The following is a 20,459-nucleotide window of genomic DNA, read 5'->3' as shown; positions in this document are numbered from 1 at the left end:
ATGAATGAATATCTAAAAATATTTCTTGAACGTTAACATTGAGTCTAAGCTTCCATCATATATAGGGATTGCTGAAACTCTGACAAAAGGCGAAGAAGCTAAAATTGTAAAAGTTTAATGAAACTATCCTTGACCCTAACCTGAGTGGCAAAAATGGTCATCAACTTTATCATAAAATCTGAGTAAATGTGGAATAAAATATATTTAGAGGAAAAACCTGGAATAATATATCCAGAGGGAAAAAGAAGCAAGCTCATGGTCTTTTGCCTGCGTCTTTTTATTTTCCAATGGACTGACCAGATGTCTAGAGGGACAGGCTGGCCCAGCCTTTCCATACCATTGTATGGGAAAACCTTACACAGGATTTATGTTCCTTGGTAACAAGAAGACTAGAGCAATACCAAGCCCCTAAATCTGGCATCTGTGCGTCAGGCAGTGTGCTGCACACTGGCCAGACAATCTATAAGACAAAAGCATCCAGGAGCTTACAGTGCAGTGGAGATAGGAAAGTAAGCTAGCAAATAAGAAGTTAAAATGCAAAGCAATGGAAGCCAATGAAGAGGGCTGTGGAGTTGAAGTGCAGGGATGGGGCAAGGGAGAAAATCTCAGAAGAGGGAGGTACTGATTTCTGGAAAGACAGGACTGACCAACTGTCTTTCTAGGCTGAAAGACCCCACCGTGTGTAGAATATAATGCAGAGGGGAGACTGCAGAGATGCTAATGCCAGGTGCATATATGAGAAAGTGGCAGAGATGGAGACAAACCTGAGGGGAGGGAGGGAAACAATCATTCTTATCAAGTCCATCATCTCGAGTCTTTTTCCCCAATCTCTGTGTGTGTTCATAAGAGATTGGTTTTTCATAATTTTTTTTTGCTCCAGTATTACTTTAAAAAAATTATTGGAGTATAGTTGTTTTACAATGTCGTGTCAGTTTCTTCTGTACAGCAAAGTGAATCAGTCAAATGTATACATATACCCCCACTTTTTGGATTTTCTTCCGTTTTAGGTCACCATAGAACACTGAGTGGAGTTCCCTGTGCTATATACAGAAGTTTCTCATTAGTTATCTTTTTTACACATCGCATCAACAGCATATATATGTCAACCCAAATCTCCCAATCCATTCTACCCCCTGGTTTGTCATATTTCAAAACTGTATAACATAAAGTTCATACGTTCTGAAATGTACGAGTTTATCTCTGGCATAGAGCCTGACTTCAGAGAGGACTGTGGAGCATTGGGAGTTGCACTTTGCAGATAACTCACAAAAATTTCATTATTTTATTTGCTATACATATATCACTCATTCTCATTTCAGAAGTTGAAGAAGTTGAGTATCAAGCATATGGAAGGCTTTCTTTACCAAAAAGCAGCTCCTATGAATGAAAAAGAGATGGATCTTAATATACATACTAAGTAAGTGAAGTCGCTCAGTCGTGTCTGACTCTTTGAGACCCCATGGACTGTAGCCTACCAGGCTCCTCCCTCTATGGGATTCTCCAGGCAAGAGTACTGGAGTGGGGTGCCATTTCCTTCTCCAGGGGATCTTCCCAACCCAGGGATCAAACCCAGGTCTCCCGCATTCCAGGCAGACGCTTTAACCTCTGAGCCACCAGGGAAGCCCCAATATACATACTGGATGCTAACAATTCCTGCTGACTCAGAAAGAGAGAAAAGGGGAGAGAAGAGTCAGGCTTATTCTTTGTGAGTTTGAGACTGTTCATTTCAATCAATATTCCAAGAAGTTGCCAGTATAAACGCAAGGTAGATGTTCTTCCAGAAGAAACGTGTTGTGGACTTGCTTTATGATCATGGAAAAGTCACTTAGCCTACTTTGAACTGTTTTGGTCATTTGAAATATGTGCAGGCTCAATGACAAGATCTTTAAGATCCCATCCAACTTCCTTATTGTATGATTTGTGCAATTTCCATTTAGAAGTAATTAATGAGCTGATTAAGGAAATGAAATAAACCACAGAACCCTTTGATGTTAAGAAAAAGCCTAAGTCCTCTGACAGGAATAATTTCATGGTCTCTAGGGGAAAGCCCTAAAAGAGACACTAGCATAGCTTTTAAAAAAACCTCATATTTGGCACAAGGGCAAATGGTCAGTGTGTCTACCCAAAGAGACAGGCATGTATCAATTTGGAAAAACCACATTAATCCATTGCTCTAGGTTAAAAATATAGTGAAATAATATTCCTCAAAGACACCTGAAAACCCTTAATCGTTACTGTGGAGTATTTCTGCTTAAATTTGACTATGTCTCTGCATGGATTCTTAAATTCAAAAAAAGATAAGCAGTAAGCTGGATTCAGAAAAGGCAAAGGAACCAGAGATAAAATTGCCAATATCCGCTGGATCATCAAAAAAGCAAGAGAGCTCCAGAAAAACATCTACTTTTGCTTTATTGACTACACCAAAGCCTTTGACTGTGTGGATCACAACAAACTGTGGAAAATTCTGAAAGAGATGGGAATACCAGACCACCTGACCTGTCTCCTGAGAAATCTGTATGCAGGACAAGAAGCAACAGTTAGAACCGGACATGGAACAACAGACTGGTTCCAAATCAGGCAAGGAGTACATCAAGGCTGTATATTGTCACCCTGCATATTTAACTTTTATGCAGAGTATATCATGAGAAATGCCAGGCTGGATGAAGCACACGCTGAAATCAAGATTGCCGGGAGAAATAACAATAACCTCAGATACGCAGATGACACCACCCTCATGGAAGAAAGCGAAGAAGAACTAAAGAGCCTCTAGATTAAAGTGAAAGAGGAGACTGAAAAAGGATGCGATGGTTGGATGGCATCACTGATGTGATGGACATGGGTTTGAGTAGGCTCTTGGAGTTGGTGATGGACAGAGAGGCCTGTGCTGTAGTCCATGGGATTGCAGAGTCAGACTGAGTGACTGAACTGAACTGAACTGATGCAAATGAGGCAGGAAATTTATTATCAAAAATCCTGGGTAGACTTCTGGTTATTCCACTTGTTTGCTTTGTGACTATAAGGTTGAGTTGTAGAGAATAAAGAAAACCACCTAGCAATATAAAAGTATTTATTTGCACCATGTAGTTTATGGTTATCAAAAAGGGAAAAATAATTGTTTAACTTTTCTTCTCCTTTCTTAAAAGAAAAAAGTGAGGCCAGAATGCCTTTGTCTCAAAACAAAATGACACACTCATCACCACTGGCAATTAGACTAAGGTCATTGGTGTTATCAGAGAAGGCAATGGCACCCCACTCCAGTACTCTTGCCTGGAAAATCCCATGGATGGAGGAGCCTGGGAGGCTGCAGTTCATGGGATCACAAAGAGTCGGACACGACTGAGCGACTTCACTTTCACTTTTCACTTTCATGCATTGGAGAAGGAAATGGCAACCCACTCCAGTGTTCTTGCCTGGAGAATCCCAGGGACGGGGGAGCCTGGTGGGCTGCCATCTGTGGGGTCGCACAGAGTCAGACACGACTGAAGCGACTTAGCAGCAGCAGCACTGGTGTTATTTGGGTTTGCCTTCAGTGTTGGGTTGTTGCTCAGTCACTCGGTTGCGTCTGACTCTCTGCCGCACCGTGGCCTAGGCCTCCCTGTCCTTCACTACCTCCCGGAGTCTGCTTAAACGCATGCCCATCGAACTGGTGAGCCATTAGACCCTCTCATCCTCTGTGTCCCCTTCTCCTCTTGGCCTCAATCTTTCTTGGCATCAGGGTCTTTCTTTTCCAACTTTAGTGTAGGTTTCTTCATTAAGCCAAAGGAACTCAAGAAGAATAAATAAGCCAGTCTCTTTAAGATTAATTGGATTTCACCTTTTAAGAATGTTCAATATACATCGAATAAAATGTGCTCTTTTGCATAGGAAATGAAGGAAGGAATGCATGGGAAGTGTATAGAGCACTAGCTAGAACACATACATGTTATTCATGATTGGAACTCTTTTTTTATGTGAGAAAATGAAAGCTTACAAATATTAAGTGGTTTGCATAGGATAGTACATGCACAGTGTACCAGAGCTGGGGCCTCAACTCCTGAAAGTCAACTCCATAGCATTTGCTCTTAATCTTCTACTAAGAACTCACTGAAAAATTAGTTGGGGGGAAGACTATACATAGATATGTCCTTTAAACTGCCAATGGTGTGGATTAGAATGGTAAAGGACTGAAGAAATAATTAAATTCTGAGGAAGATGGTGCCCATGAGAACAATGAGAAGAAAATGCTGAGAATACATATTTTTGAATCCTGTAATCACCATCACCTGGCTGTATAGGAAGTGAGGAAGAAGATAAAGATGAAGGACTCATTTGAGTGAAGGAAAGACATTGAGTTCGAAACACTAGAATACCTGAAACAGGTATTGTATAGGGGGCTCTGACCAGCAGGGCAACTACTTAAGAAATAATACATAGGTGAAATGGCGTGGCTGTGTTCCAAGAAAACTTTATGAAAACAGGCAGAGGGCCAGATTTGGCCTATGGACTGTAGTTTACCAACCCTCATCCTAGATAGCTCAAAGTAAAAGGGGATATTATGGCCATTTTGCTTATATTAGCCAACACGCCTATAGGCCCATCTGTCACTGGCCGGGAGTGAAGAGGTCATACAGACAGGTACTGGCACAGGGATGGGGGTAGTGGGTTCCCATAGTAAACCTCAGAATCTAGTATGGGAAAGAAACAGAAGTAGGAGTTCCCAGCTTGGTCCCCCACTCATTAAAAATGACTGAGTCTACATACGAAATATACCTTTCCGACATAAAAATACCTTTTTCGATACTACGTATAGTCAATTTGGGACTAAAATACAGCCCAGTTCCCTGCTAAGACAAAGCATTGTGAATCCAGAGGAAGGGGGCGTTTAAAACAACTTGTACAAAGTATGAGTTGGGAGAGATCTTGCTGACCTGACCTCTAGATTGGGCTTTAAGTTGAAGCTGTGAGACTGGATGCAGTCCTCTGAGGAAGAAAGTATAATAGGGGAAAATCAAACAATAAAACAAACACAGAACCAGGAAGCGGCAAGAAGACAGGAGACCTCTGAAGAGAGTGAAGAAAAAAGGGATGGAAGTGCAGGCCAGTATCAGATCCCTAATACTCCAGGACAGAAGTATTTCAAGAAGAGAGTACAAAGGTAAACAGTATAAACGGTAGCAAGGGGGAGGTGGGCACGAAGATAAGAAGCTGTTGGATTTAACCATCAAGTCAGCCATCATTAGCAACCTCTGAGAGATTTTCAGTATTGTGATAGAAATAAATGTCCAATTGCAAAGAGTTATAGACTCAGAAACTCCAATACTTTGGCCACTTGATGCACAGAGCTGACTCATTTGAAAAGACCCTGACGCTGGGAAAGATTGAGGGCAGGAGGAGAAGGGGACGACAGAGGATGAGATGGTTGGATGGCATCACCGACTCAATGGACATGGGTTTGGGTGAACATCGGGAGTCGGTGATGGACAGGGAGGCCTGGTGTGGTGCGGTTCATGGGGTCGCAAAGAGTCGGACACAACTGAGCGACTGAACTGAACTGACAGGGTCAGAGGGAGGCGAGGAAGCAAAGACAGAAAATACAAATTTTTCTTGGCACCAAAACAGAAAACTTGGTTGAGAAAGCTGAGTGTGTGTTTGTTCAGTGTAACAGAGGCCTGAACATTGGTTGTGCCCTGAGGAAAAGCACAGGAACAGGTAAAAGGACATAATTTATGAAGCAAAGCCTGGTTTCATCTTCATAAATATTTTGTTTAAAAGTTCCATAAACAGCAGTGGCCCAGGAAATGCTTCAGCAAATACTCATTAATGAAACGACAGCTATTTAAAAATGTTCCCATAGCTGTTATATGTTTATCACCCCTTGTGTAATAAAGACTTCTGGCATGGAATTTTGAGTTCCTTCTTTAGTATGAGAACGCTTCCGTTCCCTGAGGATTTTCAGAGAATAGGGTACATGGTTGACCTCTTACTCAACAGGAGGAAATTATGCTTTCACCTCTTGCCCCTGAATAATTTTATCATCCAGTCATTACTTCTTCTGGATGAAGATAGAAATAAGACTGAAAGCCGGAAGTCTGGATGCTAAATGAGTAATATTTCCGGACTTAGTTCCCCTACTCTGTAAAACGAAGGATTTAGACTTGCTCATTGCTAAGTCATCGCAGCTCTAAAAGAACCAAATGAGCAGAAAAGATATATGCAAATCAATGCTTGTTCTTATTTTATTTATCACACAACACACTGAAACAATGCAGGTCCCCAACAGTGGGGGAGGGGTGTGTTTTATTATGTATGGGATAGTCATAGAACGGAGGATTATACCCTTGTCAATTATTTGTTTTCCAAGGTGTTCTGAAGATATAGAAAAAGTTGCCAATAAAATTTTACATGAAAAAGGTGGAGTCCAAATTTGCAGTGTGAAGCTGATTTTGTAAAAATAAGGTGAAACGAAATATTGGTGCCATATTATGAACACAGATACAGAAGGAAATCTAACAATAGGAATTACTCTACTGGAGAGTGAGACTCGTGACAATTTATTTTCCTTTTATATTATCATTCTCTTTATAATCCTCGTAATAGTTAACTCCTTTGTGAGTTAGGAAAGGTATTTTACATTTAAGGTTTTACAGGAAGGTCACTTTCTTTTCCATTGTACTCAACTCTACTTAAAATGTTTTCAAGTGGGGTGGAGGACCTCTGGGTGCTAACTTTCCTGATGGACTAGCCCTGTGCTCTGGAGGACTACAGAAGATATGCTTGATATTAAACATATTCAAAAGCAAGTCGGTTGGAGATAGAAGATACAGACAAATGAAAACTGCCCAGAATTATTATTATTTTCTTGTTAATTTGGAAGTGAAGTGAAGTCACTCAGTCGTGTCTGACTCTTTGCGACCCCATGGACAGTAGCCTACCAGGCTCCACCATACATGGGATTTTCCAAGCAAGAATACTGGAGTGGGCTGCCATTTCCTTCTCCAGGGGATCTTCCCAACCCAGGGATCTAACCCGGGTCTCCTGCATTGCAGACAGACGCTTTACCGTCTGAGCCACCAGGGAAGCCCTGTTAATTTGGAAAGATGTCAGCATTTTACCTAGATCTTTGTAACTTATCTAATCTTTGTTTAAAGCTTACCAAAATAATATTTGGCTTGTAAAATTGTCTTAGACTCAGCCATTTTTATTTATTCTTCTGTTTCCACCTCCCAACTATTAATACAGCAAATGCTAGCAGCATCTTCTTGTAGCAAATGCATTATCAATTCCACAATGCTTTCAGCGAAATCAACAAACCAAAAAGGGGTATTGGAAAATGACTGATACCTCTATGTCCTCCAACTCTACTTTTTAAATTATTATTGACAATAGGCACCCGATGCTGTTTCTTCATAGCAATTTACAGTTCCAAATTACTCGTTGCCAACAGCAATTTCATAATTTGTTAAATGGCATTATATAATGAAATTTTCATGTTTTAGCATGCCCCAGCAGTGAACTAAATAGCAAACACTTTGGTAATAAAATATGAAGTAAAATATATATGGTTTTTGGATCATGTATTTGTTAACAATCTTTTAAGTTATATTCACTTAACAGACACTTAGATCTGCTGCTGCTCAGTGGTGTCTGACTCGTTTTGACCCCATGGAATGTAGCCTGCCAGGCTCCTCTATCCATGAGATTTCCCAGGCAAGAATACTGGAGTGGATTGCCATTTCCTTCTCCAGAGGATCTTCCCAATCCAGGGACTGAACCCACGTCAACGGTGTCTCCTGCATTGCAGGCAGGTTCTTTACATGCTGAGCCACCCGGGAAGCCACTTATTGCACTAAAACATACCAAAAGAATCTCGGTCTTTAACCACATCACCTCTTCAATTGTCCAGAAGTATTGATTTAGTTCATCAAAAAAGGCCAGTATATAAGGATATAGTTCTGCTGTTTGAGCATCTTTTCTTTCCTGAGAGGCTGCAATTGAAAATAAGCTAAATGCAGATTTTTATCAGAACAAATCAATTATCTCTCTGTTCACCAATTGAAGAAATATCAGTACCTTCTCTCTCTAGTTCACATCCTACAGCATTAAGCTTGACAGCCCCTTGGAAAGCATACATCTTGCTCACTGAATTCTAGTTTAAGAGGGGTTAGCTTTGACTACTTCTGGAGAATTCTCACAAGGTTGTGTGAAAAAAAAGGATCCTTATAAGGCACTGTGGGCTTCCCAGTGGTACAGTGGTAAGGAATGTGCCTGCCAGTGCAGGAGACTCAGGAGATGCAGGTTCGATTCCTGGGTCAGAGCAGGAAATGGCAACCCACTCCATTATTGCTGCCTGGAGAATCCCATGGACAGAGGATCCTGGTGGGCTACAGTCTAGAATGTTGCAAAGAGTCGGATACAACTGGGTATGCATGCAGACACATAAGGTATTATCAGTGAACACTGTCACATGTTAATTTATTTCAAATTTTCCTTCTTTACTAATTTTAAGAGTCATTTTCTAAATAGAAACCTTCCCAAGTGTGCATTCCTAATGACACTGAGTTTTCAGTGATAATATATATCATGCGTCAAATTTTCTAATTAGGTATGAATGTGAAAATTAAATTTTAATTAACCTGAAACAGTCAAGTAGAGAAAACTTTTACTGAATTAACATAGTATTCTTTCCATTTGAAAATAACTCATGCCATTTAACTAAAAGTAGTGGGCAAAAATAAGCAAAATTTCTACTTTTTAGATAATGTTTCTACATTTACGCAGACCCTAAATTCGCTGTTGCAAACAAAAGATAGTCCCTAGTTCATTGTTTCAAACAGAAAGAGTTTGTCATATATATCACAAAATGCTTTTACACCTAGGACCAACTTCCACAGCGACTAGGTGAAACCTTTTTTTTTTTTTTTTTAAATAGTTTCAGTTTGAAAAGGGCCTTCAATACAAAAGACCTCACAGCGTAATTCTTTATAAAGCTCTATGATCAAGGAATTAGCAGTGGATTCTTAGTAAAGCTGGAATGTAGAACTACTCTGGACTCAATCTATAGCTTCACGTATTGTCTAACATATCCAGTTTTAATTTCTTTCTTGTGTCAAACAGAATTAATGATCAAGATCATTGAGAAACCAGTGATCCATTTTGCTCTGAAATGCACTACATAAAAAAATGTGGGAAGATAAGAAAACATATATTCAGCTACTAAATTCAATGTTTTATGGCATTTTCAGCTTAGAAAAATCTGTAAATAAGAGAAAGATGCAGTTTTTAAAAACCAAGATATAATGGAGACAGTTAGCCTTACTTTCCTCTTTTTTTCCCTGAAGTTTCATCAGCACACAGAAGAACAGCAGAGATTAGATGACAATGATCATTTTTCCTTTTCTCTCTTTTCTACCAAGCAGTATTATGCTATTTCTCAGACACACATGCATGTGAACAGCATATGTGTGAATGAGGCTAAAATAATGTACTTAGTACTTGTCCACTCACGCATGCTCAGTTGTGTCCAACTTACTGTGACCCTATGGATGGACTGTAACCTGCCAGGCCCCTCTGTCCATGGAATTCTCCAGGTTAGAATGTTGGAGTGGGTTTCCATTTCCTTCTCCAGGGGATCCTCCCAATCCAGGGATCAAACTCTCGTCTCCTTATCTCCTGCATGGCAGGCAGATTCTTTACCACTGTGCCACCTGGGAAGCCCAGTATTTGATTAATACTAATTAATATTATAGCCCCCTTGAAATTGGTTAGTCACTGATTCCTTGACACATACCTCCGGTAATTGTGTAAAAAGGAAAACAAACAGCACTTTCTGTATCTGATGTAGGAATGAGGTAGTTATCCCAGAGCCACTTCCATGGCAACTTCTACTACAGAACACAGCTAAGAGTTTGGACACAAACCAAAAGCCTCCTAAGCACCTAAAATAGATGTCACCATGTCTGTGCACTTTGGCTCTGCACTTTCCTCATACAAGGTTCTCTTGGGTCTTCGGATAAAGTTATAGCCTCTCATTCCTTCCATGTTTTTTTTTTTTTTTTAATAAACTTGTTTGTTTTTTGGTTTTCTTGTGCACAGCACAAATGAAATGATCATTACAAAGAGATGGTTGAAGCTGAAGAGAGTTAGTAGAGGAATACAAATTGTCCACACCAGCAGGTAAAGAGATCACAGTTCCAAATGAATGATGAACACAAGAAAAAAAAGTCCCATAAAAATAATACAATTTTTTAAAGCACAGTAATTATGTGACCTTATGACGTAAAAAGGATGGCCTTACACACCACAGAACAGGCCCCGCAAGTATTGTTATGTTATAGAATAAATCTATGATGTGTATTCATGACGACAATACTGAGAAACTCACAAAACTTTGAATTTAGTCCTCTCCAGAGAGACAGTAAAATATCTAAGGCTTCCCAGGTGGCTCAGTGGTAAAGAATGCGCTAGCCAATGCAGGAGACTTGGGTTCTACCCCTGAGTTGGGAAGATCCCTTGGAGGAGGAAATGGCAACCTAATCCAGTATTCTTGCCTGGGAAATCCCATGAACAGAGGAGCCTGGCAGGCTACAGTCCATGGGGCTGCAAAGAGTTGGATACAACTGAGCACATACATATTATTATAGACTTCAGAAAGATAACTCTCCAAAAAATGGCTAAATTCTCTCTAAACTTTAGGAGTTTTCAGTAGTAAACTTCTAAGCTTCCTTTTCTGGAAAGTCCATAGATAGAAAACTCCTTAGTTCTCTGTTACTTGTTTACTGACCAGCAGCGAATACTATATATAGTATTAGCTAACCAGGCCTCTGGGGCAAGAGGGACATCTCAGATGACAGTGGTAAATGGGGTCTTATCTGTCCACTCCACTGCCAGGTGGGCTACTCCTCTTCTGCTCTGAAAACCCCTTTAGAGCTCAGTGATTTGAACTCTTATAGCAGATATCACTCTTAGAAATGCTGTCCCTTTAAGGTGGACGAACTTAATAAGATAAACTTCATCCAAAAATTAAAAAAAAAAAGAAAGTTTACCAGAATTTGTAAAACTAAATGGGGGTAAAGGGAAGGAAGGGTTAAAATGAACAAGTATAGGAACAACCTAAAGATAAAACTCCAGTTTAAAAACTCATGTTTTCCAGGTCAGATACACCAAGCTGTGATGAGGTCAGGGGGACTTGATCCAGACAGCTTAAGGGCCTGGGCTTGCCCGGTGCTGGTTCCCTTATCTGATTGACTCTATAGGTTCTGCACTTCAAGCTGACAATGGATTAACCAACCTCGGCCCCTCTTCCCCAAGTCAAGAGCATTCTGTACATTCTGTAATACTAAAGCATATCCTGCTTTATTCAACCTGATCAATAAAACATAAAAGCCACCCATGACAAGAGTCAACAAAGGACAAAAATAAACTAAGATTCAATATAAAATAACAACAATTCTTAGTTTCCTAAAAGCAAAACAAGATCTTAGCAGCTTCAACCAACAACAGCTCCAAAACAATACTGAAACACTCAAGAGCTAAGATATTCTAAGAGTGTGTTTTCTCTCAGAATAGAGGCAAAGTGGGAGAAAAAGGTCAGATGACCACAGAATACTTGTGCCTGAAAGAAATGAACCTTGAAGGAGATTTCTATGAGTTAAAAAACAGTACCTTATAAGTAACTGGTCTGGTCTACTCACAGCTGTTTCCAGTGTCGACTCTTGTTTAACTGTCTACTGACTTCAGTTTAAAGTTAATTCTGTTGGCAAAAAAGTACAGAGCTTGTCTGGAAAGTGCTCTTGGGACATAAACCATTCCTTTCAAAGCGGTGGTAGCTGTATTAAGTTTTCTTGTAGAGGGGGATAGAAATCCTTCCTGTAGCAAATCTTCTTCCTCCTTCCCCTCAGACTTACTCAGTATCCTCCTATCCCATATATTGAAGAAAGAGACAGAGAGGGAAGGAAAAAAAAAAAAAAAAACTGCCAGGAAATATACCTTAAATAATGTAGTATTTGAGCATTTAGAAATAGACCAAAAAAAAAAAAAGTGGGGGGGAGGTTTAAAAATGAGAACCAGAGAAAGCACATCAGGATCTTAAATATAATTTAGCCCAATGCCTTCACTTTATAAATAATGTAAGTGATGCCTAGAGAAAATACGATTTGTGCAAAGTCACTCACAAAGCTCATATGTGTCAGCTAAGAATAGCTATTGGATTTCACAACTCCCAGTTCAAGGCTTTTTCTATTACACTATTGTACCCGAGGGGAAATGGTTTACCTTTTTCCTCTGCATCCTTGTAGAATACCCACACGAGCTGGCAGCAAGAAGTAATACAATGTCAGAACCACCTGTTCTCAGAAAAAAGCATTTCCCTCCACTTCACAGTCCTTAATATTGAACATCTCTCTCTCTAATGTCTAATTTCTTCTGTATTTAGGAAATAATATTTTCCTCTGCTGATTTTCCAGAATATTTTTTATGTCTCAGGAGTTGCCATTTTTCAGGGGCTATGAATATCCTTTAGTCCTTACAGAGGACTCCTGAAAAGGATGGAGCTGTGACAGTTGTTAGAGTAAGTAGTTACTTGGCTATTGAATCAGAAACACATTATTATTACCAAAAATCTCTGCTTCTAAATTGTCTAAAAAAAAAAATTTCACCATATATACAAGTTTATTTTTTGATCACTTTTTTAAAAGATTTTTTTGATGGGGACCATTTTTAAAGTCTTTATTGAATTTGTTACAATACTGCTTCTTCTTTTATGTTTTTGGCCCTGAGGCATGCAGGATCTTACCTCCCCCAACAGGGATCAAACCAACACACTCTACATTGGAAGATGAATTCTTAACCACTAGACCACCAGGGAAGTCAGCTATTCTTGACTATGACTTTTTAATATATTTTGTTAAATATAAGATAAACATCACGATAATTTTTATTTGGTATCTGTCACATCACTTTTCCTACCTATATATGAGAAATTATTTTTCTTGAACTGAAGGGTTGATTTCTTTATTATAATTTTTTTAAAGTTTTCTTTTGAAATAATTCATTCACTTATTAAACAAATATTAATTGAATATTTATAAAGCTACCTCATCCATCCCTTGTGGAATATAATAACTGACAAGCAATAGCTTTTTCAGAGAAGTGCATAATTTTCAAATAAAATCAAAGGGTTTAGATGGGAAGTAAGGCCAATTTTCTATAACTTATGTTTTTCTTCATTCCCATGCATCAACCATGTGCCCAACATTTACTTACATTCTACCCATTGAGTCATTCACTCGCAAAAACATCCATCCTAGGGTCAGATAAGCCAAAATATGAAGTGGCCCAGGCTAAAATTGCTCTGGTCACTACTGATCTTTCTATTTGATATGACTCCTTAAAATATTAATGTCAAATCAACTTTACATGCTATGACTCAAAGACACAATTAACTAAATTCTCAGACCATTAAAGACCATTTTCAAACTTTTACTCATTCCTTATCTCAGAAATTCACTGTTTGGTTTTGATATTGCTTGTCTACTTTTAAGATTCCATTTATCTATGCTTGTCCTGGTCTTTGGCAGAAAGCAATGTAATTGTGAACAAATAATTGCAAAAGTATACTTTTTAAAATGAAAATTGGATTAGATTTTTAAAAACATTTTCCAAAGTGTTGAGTAATTAACATATACCATATAAATCTTCCAACCCTGACAAATAAACAGTTGATATTCAGAATACGCAAATGTTGAGAGAGAAATCTTGTAAAACATACTCTGTGCTTCTTGACACAATGGTAGATCCTATTTTCCTTTTGTTCTTAATTAATCTTGCTTGATTGAGCTCTAAGAAAACGAAAACCCCACAGACATTAACATCTAATCTACATTTATACCTAACACTAATATGTCAAATATGACAAGAGTTTGACACACAGATGTGTATTCCTTGGGTTTACTAAAATTTTTCCGTATTTTTCCTTTACTTCTTAAGCTTTTACTCTTTATTTGAACATTTGGCCTTTGGGATGTTAGAAGGGGCAGGAAGGAAGTGTGAGTAAAACCTTAAAGGAGAAGTAGGCTGTGAGGAGGCACAGAGATTCAGATGGAATGACTGACGTCAGGGTGATTCAGGGCTGTTGAGTAGACTCAGGGGAAAAAAAGGTGTAGAGAGAAGTCACGTACCCGCAGGTTGTTTAGAACAGAAGTGGGTTGAGTCACAGACAATAGATTATAGGTACTGATTTCAGGAACCAAAGTCTCTCAAAATAGGGTAAGCAAAGAAAGAACCAGCAATTTTGGTGACCAGTGCAAGCAACAGGAAATTGGCCCTCAAACTTACTTTGTAATTCATAACCCTGTTCCTTTGTCCCCATTGAGAGGGAAGCAATTGCTGTCAATATGTGAAATTTAGCACTATCTAAAATAACACAGTGGTATACAATCATTTAAAAAAATCCTCTCTCTTTATATTTAGGTCCCTTGGACATATTCCAGGTTGCCCAACTCTGGGCATGCTCTGAATTTCAGAGCCCTTAGGTAAGTTTAGAGGGGAAGAATTACTGTGTTATGAAGATGGAATCTATGGAGTTGAATTCCACTGATGGGAGTAGCACTTAGAGCAGAGGTGAACTCCAGGGCAGACTGTATTAACACAGGCAAGGCCATCGGAATTCTCAAACTCTCGGTATCCTCCTCTCAATTTTCAGGTTTACAGTAACATTAGAAGAAGGTTTGTACTAAAGAATCCCAGAGAGCAGTTTTGTGATAGCAGGGAAGGGAAGTGATCACGTGAACAGCTGTTAGATTATTTTGTGTTTGGGAAGAGTTTTCATAGGTGGACATTTTTAACTGTCCCAGGAGACTGACGCACATAAAAGTCTCAAGCATCAACCCTCTTAAACTAGTTCAAGCTCCTGCTTGCTATGTTGCCTTCTCTGTTCACAGTCCATTCTCCTCACAGCAGCCAGAGTCACCATTCCCCTCTTCATCTCCTCTGTTGGTTTCCATCATCTCCTGCTTTATATCATCCAACCAGTTCCCACCATCTCTCTCCTTCATTCCCTGCAGTTTCGCATTATCCTCTGGTTCACTCTTCAGTCATTAGCCATTATTCCTCACTTCATCCCTACAAGGGTTTCCCATTATCCCCTGGTTCACACTGTCCAAAAATTCCCCTGCATTCTCTGCTTCATCCCTACAATGATTTCCCATGGCCCTCGGTATAAATCCAAATGCCTAGCCACAGCCTCCTAGGCTCTCCATCATTTTGCCTCCATTTATCTTTCCTACTTTTCTAAATGCTGTTCCGTTTGTCTAGAAAGTGCCTTCCTCATATCTTCACAGAACTATTCTCTTCTCAGCATTCAGAGCTCATTTTAAATGCTTCCTCTCCAGAAAAAGAATATCCTGACCACTCTGGTTAACCATCCTCCCGACCACATACACACATTCTCTCTACCTTGTTTCTCTACTTTGGTTTTTCTTCACAGCACTTACCACTATCCAAAATTATCTTTGGTTCTTTTTTAGTTATTCATTCATTCAATTAGTTTAAATATGTTCACTGTATCTCTTCTAGAATAACCTGCTATATAATGCAGGGAGCACAGTCTGGTGCTCTGTATGACCTAGATGGGTGGGAAGAAGGTTCAAGAGGGAGGGGATATATATACACATATATAGTTATGTGTATATATATACATGTATATAGCTACGATTGATTTGAGTTGCTGTCTGGCAGAAACAAAAAATATTTTGTGAAGCAATTATTGTCTGATTTAAAACAAATAGAATAAGTTTTATAAACTTAATTATAAAATATTATCAGAAATGTATCAGAAGTTACAAATAAGATCAGAACAATAAGATTTTGGCTCTTTTAAACCTCATCATTCCCAGTGTTCAGAACAGTGTTGACTATAAAATAAGTCTTTGATCAACATTTCTTGAATGAATTATTTATAGTCCTGCCTGGGTTACTACTCTTCATTCAACAAGCATCTAACCTAAGTCCACAAGCATGAGGGCGAAGACAACCCACCTTTACAACTGATGGAACCCTGAAAATCTCCTCGTGGCTCAGCAGCTAGGCATCTCAGAAATAAAGAGCCCCTGTTGGGCTCTAGGTATGTAACTGTACCTACACAAGGGGACTCTAAGCCCTTAAATTTTCCTAACACAAAGGCCAGAGTATACCTCTGACTTGCCAGGATATCCTTTATGGATACATGCACCAGACTAGGTATGGGATTATATTTGCTAGAAGGTCCTGAGAGCTTCTGGATATTTCCTTTGTTTCCTAAACTCTACAGTAACTGCCTTTATTTAAACAGCAGATATCCGACAACAAATTCTATCCTTTCCAGGTGGTTTCAAGAAACTGCTCTCAGCTGCCAACTCTTCAGGAGAAGAAGCTAAATCTTTGCATTCAAAACACATGTTTTCTAAATGAAAAGGGGGAAGACTAAGTAATTTTAGAGAGGTGAGCTCACAGATAATCTCATCCACCATCTCAGTCCTCCTCCACACTGATTCAGAGCTCTCCAGTGAGCTGTGAATTGGATTGCCTCCATCTCCTCTCCTACTGCTTCCTAATAACCTGTTCTAGTGAGTCAGCCTCTGGGTCCTGGGGCTCAGATGCACTGTGGGACGATGAGACTGGCTCAACACACGCTGGGTCCAGTCACATCAGAAAGGTACTGAAAGGGAAACTTCCCTGATGGGCCAGTGGTTAAGACTTTGCCTTCCAGTGTAAGGGGTGTGGGTTCAATCCCTGATTGGGGACCTAGATCCCACATGCCTCATGGCTCTGCTCCAGAAACAAAAACAAACAAAAAAAAACATAAAAAAGAAGTTAAATAAATAAATAAGAAGTAATATTGTAACAGATTCAATAACAAATTTTAGAAAATGGTTCACATAAAAAAATTTCTTTAAAAAAGAAACATGCTGGGGCGGGGAGGAGTTGTGCGGAAAAAAAAAAGAAAAAAAAAATAAAAAAGAAACATGCTAATGTGATGGTGGGCAAACACAGGGGGATTCCTTGTTAGGAAGAAAATGATTTTTCCCAAGCACACACACAGCAGTTGTCCCCTAGGACACAATGATGTAGAGAAAATCCCTTGCCAGAACACTGTTGCCACTAAAAGGAAAATAGCATTATATAAAATAACTGTTGGAAAAAAATGCCATTTTCTTATGGACTAAGATTAAATATTAATCTAAATAAATAGGTGTCACTTATTTAGTCAATAAATCAAAGCTACAAATATTTTTTATTGCTTTCTTTCGACAAGGTTTTATGCTAAGTCATGAGGTCTCTCATCCTGGAGTCTGAAGTCAAGTTGGCCTTAGGAAACATCACTACGAACAAAGCTAGTGGAGGTGATGGAATTCCAGCTGAACTGTTTCAAATCCTAAAAGATGATGCTTTGAAAGTGCTGCACTCAATACGTCAGCAAATTTGGAAAACTCAGCAGTGGCCACAGGACTGGAAAAGGTCAGTTTTCATTCCAATCCCAAAGAAAGGGAATGCCAAAGAATGTTCAAGCTACCGCGAAATTGCACTCATCTCACATGCTAGCAAAGTAGTGCTCAAAATCCTCCAAGCCAGGCTTCAACAGTATTAGAACCAAGAACTTCCAGATGTTCAAGCTGGATTTAGAAAAGGCAGAGGAACCAGAGATCAAATGGCCAACATCAGTTGGATCATAGAAAAAGCAAGAGTGTTCCAAAAAAAAATGTACTTCTGCTTTATTGACAATGCCAAAGCCTTTGACTGTATGGATCACAACAAACTGTAGAAAATTCTTCAACAGATGGGAATACCAGACCATCTTACCTGCCTCCTGAGAAATCTGTATGCAGGTCAAGAAGCAACAGTTAGAACCAGACATGGAACAATGGACTGGTTCCAAATTGGGAAAGGAGTACCTCAAGGCTGTATATTGTCACCCTGCTTATTTAACTTACCTGGAGAGTACATTATGCGAAATGCTGGACGGGATGAAGCACAAGCTGGAATCAAGATTGCCAGGAGAAACATCAATAACCTCAGATATGCAGACACCACCCTTACAGCAGAAAGTGAAGAAGAACTAAAGAGCCTCTTGATGAAAGTGAAAGAGGAGAGTGAAAAAGCTGGCTTAAAACTCAACATTCAGAAAACAAAGATCTTGACATCTGGTCCAATCACTTCATGGCAAATAGATGGGGAAACAATGCAAACAGTGACAGACTTTATTTTCTTGGGCTCCAAATCACTGCAAATGGTGATTCCAGTCATGAAATGAAAAGACACTTGCTCCTTGGAAGAAAAGCCATGACAAACCTAGACAGCATATTAAAAAGCAGAGACAGTTCTTTTCTGACAAAGGCCCTTCTAATCAAAGCTATGGTTTTTCCTGTAGTCATGTATGAATGTGAGAGTTGGACCATAAAGAAAGCTGAGTGTCGAAGAATTGACATTTTTGAACTGCAGTGTTAGAGAAGACTCTTGAGAGTCCCTTGGACTGCAAGGAGATGCAACCAGTCCATCCTAAAGGAAATCAGTCCTGAATATTCATTGGAAGGACTGATGCTGAAGCTGAAGCTCCAATACTTGGTCCACCTGATGTGAAGAACTGACTCATTGGAAAAGACCCCGATGCTGTGAAAGATTGAAGGAGGGAGGAGAAGGGGATGACAGAGGATGAGATGGTTGGATGGCATCACTGACTCACTGGATATGAGTTTGAGCAAGTTCCGGGAGTCGATGATGGACAGGGAAGCCTGGCATGCTGCAGTCCGTGGGGTCACAAAGTCGGACATGACTGAGTAACTGAACTGAACTGAACTGATGAGGTCTCAATCCCTTGTTATATCATGGTATGATAATATTTCCGTATCCAGAATACAGAATTCCCTAGGGAAATAAGGTCTCTCTTCCTTTCTTTACTTCTTTATTTTCTTCAGTTTATTGAAGCCTGTATTTATTAAGTTCATATAGGGTGCAATGTTTGAGTATAAAGAAAAATACAAAATCCAACATAGGGAATCTTGGAGGTGAAAGAAGTCTACTGACTATTGGGAAATTAACACTGAATTATAAGAGAACACAATGGAGGGCTTCCCTGATGGCTCGGTAGTTAAAAAATAATCCACCTGCCAATACAGGAGATGCTGGTTTGACCCCTGAGTTAGGAAGATCCCCTGGAGAAGGAAATGGAAACCCACTCCAGTATTCGTGCCTGGAAAATCCCATAGGGAGAGGAATCTGGTGGGCTACAGTCCATGGAGTCTCAAAGAGTTGCACATGACTGAGCGACTGAGCACGCACACACGTGGCACTATAAGAAGGGACATGACCAAAGGTTTCCTTGAGGAGGTGCAACCAAGAAATACTTTGAGTGCATCAGGAAAGGAAAAGGACTAACATTTCAGGCAGGAGATAAGGATAGAGTTGGGCCACTTCAAGTAGTTCTACAGAGCTGGAAGGTAGAATGAATAACATACCGTAATGGGTAAAATATGCAGAAAGAAATACAGACAAAAGCCAGAGTCAGGAACCTAGGCTTTATCCTGAAGGTTGTGGGTAGCTACTAAAGGATTTTAAACATTGGCTATTTTGGTTTTAGACTGCTAAGTAGAAAAAGAATTTAGGAACAAGTGATCTAAAGGACGACTTAAGAGGACACTACTATACCATTGTAAGACATTGTGATGGTCTGGAGGGACGGAAAGACAGAGATGATCTCAAAAGATATTGAAATTGTTCCATAGGTAGGAAGATATAGGATAGACAAACTTACTCCCAAAATGCCCATAAAATCATTACAGAAAAATGTATACAGTGTTAGATGTGCATGAAAATGTAAATCCTTATTATACAAAAAACATTTTTTATAAATTCTATCCATTTGCTGATTAATAAGCCGAGGCACCAAACTTAAAAGAGTGATAGAATTTGAACTCATGTTCCCATGGCTACAATATCATATTTTTTACACTGAATTGTCCGTCCCTTTTAGGAGATCATAGATTTTGGACACCTTTTTAAACTTTGGTGACTAGGATTGAAGAGACTGGAATATACTTTGGCAGGATCTTAGAAGATTCCTTACTTAGGCAGACTGTTTAGATTTTTTAGTTATAAGCATGTTCAGATTTGAAATTCAACACAAACAATGGGCTTCCCCAATAGCTCAATAGGGTAAAGAACCCGCCTGCAATACAGGAGACATGGGTTCAACCCCTGGTTCAGGAATATCCCCTAGAGAATGAAATGGCAACCCATTCCAGTATTCTTGCCTGAAAAATCCCATGGACAGCAGAGCCTGGGGGCTACAGCTCAAAGAGCTTCAGGAAGTCAGTGAGTGAATAAACACGGCATACAACACACAAAGAATTATATTTGCATTGTGTCTATGAAACTGTATGTTTTGCTCCCTGCAAAAGCACAGAACCTTCATCAAGTTCCTCTTGATAATCTAATCATTTTAAGCCTGAAAG

At 39.4% G+C, this 20,459-nt stretch overlaps 1 protein-coding gene across 3 annotated transcripts in view; it reads right to left on the bottom strand.

The window, feature by feature from the left end:
• The window catches only part of ARHGAP24 (Rho GTPase activating protein 24), a 546,151-nt gene that overhangs the window by 215,298 nt on the left and 310,394 nt on the right, over positions 1-20,459 (bottom strand). Inside the window, exon 1 of one of the 3 annotated variants that reach the window (XM_027544944.1) lies at positions 11,641-11,906. The exons of 1 other annotated variant lie outside the window; for it this stretch is intronic. The gene's annotated coding sequence lies outside the window, so the exon portion shown is untranslated. Of the gene's footprint in view, positions 1-11,640; positions 11,907-20,459 lie in introns of those variants that run through there. One more of the 3 variants, XM_027544946.1, reaches the window with a different exon arrangement.

This window comes from Bos indicus x Bos taurus, chromosome 6 (genome assembly GCF_003369695.1).
Source record: "Bos indicus x Bos taurus breed Angus x Brahman F1 hybrid chromosome 6, Bos_hybrid_MaternalHap_v2.0, whole genome shotgun sequence".
In the NCBI taxonomy this organism is placed as follows: Eukaryota; Metazoa; Chordata; class Mammalia; order Artiodactyla; family Bovidae; genus Bos; species Bos indicus x Bos taurus.
This window is presented reverse-complemented; position numbering and strand designations above follow the sequence as displayed.